This window comes from Aotus nancymaae, unplaced genomic scaffold (genome assembly GCF_030222135.1).
Source record: "Aotus nancymaae isolate 86718 unplaced genomic scaffold, 86718_ANA_hifiasm-v0.15.2.pri h1tg000072l, whole genome shotgun sequence".
Lineage (NCBI taxonomy): Eukaryota > Metazoa > Chordata > Mammalia > Primates > Aotidae > Aotus > Aotus nancymaae.
In genome coordinates, this window is record NW_026988487.1 from 15927898 (window position 1) to 15933897 (window position 6000).

Consider the following 6000-nt stretch of genomic DNA (forward strand, 5'->3'; position numbering starts at 1 on the left):
CATAATCCAAACCAGAGAAACAGAAATGGAAATAAGTTATACTTCAATAGTGATTGGTTCATCTAAAAGTCTCTGCTGTAAAGGAAATAAAGCATAGAGGTTTGAGCATGGACTTTAGAGTTGGACCAATCTGTGATTGATTCTTGGCTCTGCTACTTGCTTCCGATGTAACCTTGTACAAGTTTCTTGACATTCTCTGAGCCTCAGTTTCTCTACTGGTTAAAGAATAATCCTTGATAGGATTGCAGTGGAAAGTTAAACAAAATAATGTTATCAAAGGGCCCAACATAATATCTGGCTTGGAATTGAATGCCCATGATAACCAGCATCATTTTCCTTCATATGCTGTCTTCTTACTCCTTTGAAAGAAAGTTACTTTATCAAATGTATAAACAAAGGTCTGTTTATAGATGATCTTTTTAATTTAGAAGAAATTCTGAGACACAAATTCCAAAAAAAAAAAGAAAGAAAAATTTGTTATGTGGTTCAATCGATTGTCTAAAGCATGGCAGTAAAGTTTTATGCCAAAGTGCTTCATATTTGTTTTTAAATGAAATTAATTTGTATTTATGCTTTGTTAGTGAAAACAGCCTTACTTAACTGCTACAGGAAGTGTGAATAGTGATAATGGTTCTTTTTCTCTCAATGTTTGAAATATTTTCCTGAATTTTCTTAGTTTTCTTATACCTGAATCAAGAACCCTTTTGGTTTGTTTCATAAACAGTAATCTAGTTATTATGTTTCAGATTTCTAATAGCTGATTGTTCTCAACAAAGTAAATATGACTGTCAATGCTAATAGTACTCAATTATGATTAAGTGCCATTGTGTCAGTCTTCATGTCTTACTCTCACTTAGAATGCCAACTGATTCTATGCTATTTATTGCAGACCTCAGATAAATGCACCATTAATTATTACCCACAACTTAAAAGCAATAAAATCAGTAGATAAAGCCCAATTTTAACTTTATTTATAAATTTATTTTATTTATTTGTTTTTGAGACAGAGTCTTACTCTGTCTCCCAGGCTGGAAGTACAATGGCATGATCTCAGCTCACCACAGCCTCTGTCTCCCAGGTTCAAGCAATTCTCCTGCCTCAGCCTCCCAAGTAGCTGGGATTACAGGCGCTCGCCATCACACCTGGCTAATTTTCGTATTTTTAGTAGAGACAGTGTTTTGCCATGTTGGCCAGGCTGGTCTGGAACCCCTGTCCTCAAGTGATCCTCCCACCTTGGCCTCCCAAATTGTTGGGAGCACAGGCGTGAGCCACGGCACCTGGCCCCCAATTTTAACTTTAATATCACAATTTTCACCTACATTAGTAGAATATTAAAAGCAAACATGCTATTTCTTTGGCCTTTTGGTTGAGGTCAAATAATTCTCTTCCCTAATTACTGTGTGTAAACAAATGTAGACAAGGTGAGCAAGAATGAGACAGTTTGGCCTATACGGGGTAGTAAGGTGTTGAAGTTTAGAGGACAACCTGGAAGACTGAAATAAAAAAGGATGAGAATTACTTGATAAGATTGAAGGTATGGTAATTAGAAGTGGAAGTATATTGAGATGGATATCTCAAATTCAGCAAAGATAATTTATTGAGTCAATTAGAAGCAATATGAAGAGGCAGTGATAAAGTCAAACTGTAGGTGGAAAATCAGCAAGTAGAGAAACAAGATGGAACATGGAGGAAATAGAGTACAGATTAAATAGAAATTGCTATGATAACATGGATTATATTCTGTGATTGCCATTGAGATTGAGCCTAAGTAAGGGAGTAATAGGGAAAGTCTAGATTGCTAATTTCAAATATTTGAGGTTATTCTAGTATTTATGATTATTTCTTACGTACATAAGGTTCCTAGCAGAGTTTTTCAAGACTAAACAGGCTTTTGATCTAGCGTCAAAAGCATTGATCCTAAAGAGAGGGAATAGAAGAGAAAGGGACTGGGAAAGCTATAGTAATGACTAAAATGCAGGACTGCTAGATTTTAAAAAATAATAATTTTAGATTTACGGAAAAGTTGCAGAGATAATACAGAGTTGACTCCTGGGTTTTTATTTGGAAGATGTGAGTTTTGGGAGGGCAAAAGAGGAAGGATTATACAGTTTTCTATTTAGCAGAATGTGAATGGAACACATTGGAAAGAGGGCCTGGGCATAGGAAATAGGATGTCTAGAACCTAGGCAGCTATGCACACAGCTTGGGTGGTCCAGGTGTCAAGCTATGTGGCTCTGCTTCGAGGTGACCAAGTTCAACTGGAATCTCTAGTGGAAGGTGGTCGCTCCTAGAGGTGGAAAAGACCTCACAATTTTTCACAAGTGAAAAAAGCACAGAAAAAGTTTTATACAGGTTTCAGATGTTTATATTATTAAACACTATAAAATAGAATTATTGTTTCCAAATAAAAGATACATCTGAGACTATCACAAGGATCTTTAAAATAATAGCAGAACTTCTGGAAATGAAAGTACAGAAACTAAAATGGATAGTTGGAATGGCAGATTGGGCACAGAGAAGTAATTAACTAGATGACAGATCTGTAGAAATTCTTACGTAGCACAGAGACAAAAAGGTAGAAATAGAAAGGAGAGGGTTAAAATGTGGATTTAACATATGACTAATACTATATGTTTGATAACCAGTTTTAGAGGAGAGAAAAAGCATGGAGCATAGGAAACTAAGAGACAATGACAGAATTTTCCCCAAACTGATTAAAAAAAAAAAAAAGATAGCAACCCGTATATTAAAGAAAGTCAATCCAAACAAGATAAAGTAACATCCACACTTAGATGAGTGAAATCGCAGATGAACAAAGACAAAGAGAAAAGAGATTAGCAATTAGACTCACTCTCAACAATGGAAACCAAAGTACATTGAAATCATACTTTTAAAATGCTAGGGAAAACATTAAATAATTTCCAACTAGAATTCTGTATTGAACATACCTTTCAAGAATGAAAGCAAACTTCCAGGTTGTTTAAAACATTAGTGGTAGTCTAGCTACCTGTCTCCTGATATTTCATTGCAAAATAATGCAAGCACAAGAAGGAAAAAGCATACAGAAACCACTCTCTCAGCATAATTTGAAATCAGAGAGTTTTGAAACTTCAAACTGAGTAAGATGAGGAAAACCAGCAAATCTCAACATGGATTCTCACAGGCCCACCCCAGCAGCATCCCACAGGCTCTGTGGAATGAAGTCAGATGGAGATAAACTGCAGGGAAGACAGGAGAGAGACACCAGAAAAAGGAAGTAATGTTCTAATCTTGGTCTAAAACTATTGCCAGAAAGACTAGGTCCACCTAACTCAATCTAAAAAACATGTCAAAGCAGATCTGAGCACAAGCCAGAGGAAAGGGGCTTCAGAGTGAGCACAATCTAAAGGGAGCAGGTGTGACTTAATGAGGAAGTTTTTGAAACACATAGTTTCAAAAGAAAAGAAGAGCTTCTAGTGAAGGGAAAAAATGAAAAATGGAGAAGCACCCTTTGACAATCAGGTGATGAAAATAAAAGAAGCAAAAGACAATTAGGTGATGAAAAGAAAAGGAGGAAAATTTAGAGTCCTGCTAGTCAAATGAGAACTGCAAAATCAGAGCACTTACAACTCCTCCCTCAACATGCCAACAAAAATACCTACTAAAGTATTTAATACCTGAGCTTTGCTCTAATATCAGAATAGATCTCAGTCATGAAACATGAAAATATAAATAGTATATATGAATGAATATTGATAAGAAATGAATTTGTCATTATTAGCAGATGATGTGATCATATATGTGGAAAATACAAAATAATCTACAGATAAATTAGAAATAATAAAATTTAGTTCCACTTCCAGCTATGGATGGATTGGCTTGAAACGGAAAGACCTTCTCATCAAGAGCAATCAGAAACGCTGCATTTTATTAAAAAAAAAAAACTGAAGGATTGGATGAACTACTAAGGGGAAGAAGGATTTATAGGATCAAGATCCTGGAACAAAAAGAGCTGAGAGGTGAACATGATGGTAAAACTTTCACCTCCAGGCATTTGTCAATTCGTAGGTGACAGAAGAGAGGCCAGGAAAGAGGCAGAGAACCCAAGCAGAAGTTTCAGGCAATATCACTGGGTGGGGGAAAAATATGAGGTTAGCACTTATTAAGGAAGGGGCACTGGTAAACAGGCTTTCAGTTAGAAAACTTGAATGCCTACATGTTAGAATTAAGGGCTAACCAGAAATAGACCAATTTTAACAAACACAGAATCCCTCCTGGTATTAGTTCCACCCCATACTGGATTAAGCTGATCTGCCCCTACCTGAACTGCCTGCAGGAAGAGACAGTAAATTCTTTCTGGAGAAAGACAACATCATCCAGATCCCCAAATGATTAATATAAAGTTTTAACTATAATAATCAGCATCCAATCAAAAGTTCTTATTGTCAAAAGACAAGATTAAATTGTGAAAGGTCAAGAAAAGTAGAAACAATCCTATGGGAAGTACGGATTTCTCAGTTACCAGAAATTTTTTTAAAATGATGACAGGCCGGGTGCGGTGGCTCACGCCTGTAATCCCAGCACTTTGGGAGGAGGCTGAGGCAGGCGGATCACCTGAAGTCGGGAGTTTGAGACCAGCCTGACCAATATGGAGAAACCCCGTCTCTACTGAAAATACAAAATGCCTGTCATTCTAGCTACTCGGGAGGCTGAGGCAGGAGAATCACATGAACCCGAGAGGTGGAGATTGTGCTGAGCCAAGATTGCACCATTGTACTCCAGCCTGGGCGACAAGAACAAAACTCCATCTCAAAAAAAAAATGATGATGAATAAATTCAAGAAAGTAAAAGGCAAGACGAAGAATTTTAGCTGATTTTTTTCTTTTCTTTTTCTTTTTTTTTCCAGACAGGGTCTTACTTTGTCACCCAGGCTGGAGTGCAGTGCTGTGGTCATGGCTTGTTGCAGCCTTGACCTCTGGGGCTCAAACAATCCTCCCACTTCATCCTCCTGAGTAGCTGGGACTACAGGGCACACCACCACGCCTGGCTGTTTATTTTTTTGTAGAGATGAGGTCCTACTATGTTGCCCAGGCTGGCCTCGAACTCCTGGACTCAAGCAATCCTACCACCTCAGCCTCCCAAAGTGCTGGGATTAGAGGCATGAACCACCACATCCGGCCCAATAATTAAAACATTAAAAAAATTAAACAGACAATTTCATTTCTGGGCAATATGGATTAGCTGTTTTTCTTTCTATTCTTCCCACTAAGAACAGCAAAAAAAAAAAAAAAAAAAAAAAAAATCATACATTATATATATTTTTAAAAAGACTCAAAAAGGTGGAAAGAAGAAGGCAGACCAGCTAGGGACCTCAGGATGCAAAGAACATGAAGGTGAGTTCGCTGGGTTTCCCTTTTGTTTCCTATGTCCTATAATGGGTCCTGGAGAGGCTGGCAAACCAGAAATGCCAAAGGGTACAGATAAGAAAAGCTCAAAGGAAAATGGAAAGCCTTCTCTCTCTAGATAAGGGACCAGGAAACAGGTGTCCTAACAAGACAGAATACTTTTAGATAATAATCTCACCACTCCAGGCAAATGCCACAGAAAAAACTGAGGCCTATCTTCACCCCTTACCAGCAAAGGCTGAGCGAGGAGGCTAGGCTTCCACACTCACCGGCTGTAATGAAGCACCCCCCACCCCTCCACTTGGACTTCTCGTCCATTGCACAGCAGTAATGAGGCTCCCTGCCGTGGTGGCAGTGGGGACCACATGGGGAGCAGCAACAAGTCACCTCCTGCCTGGGGAATCAATGAAGGCCAAGGGAGAGCCTGAACTTCCATCTGGAAGTAGCAAGCATTCCCCTATGTCCCCCACCAGCATAGTGTCAGAGGAAGTCTGTTTAAACAGAAGACTTACATAAGATCCAGAATCTCATAACGAATACCTAAAACATCAGGATACAATTTTTAAAAATCATCATTCCAATTGCCCAGAAAATTTCGACTTGCGAGAAAAAAAGA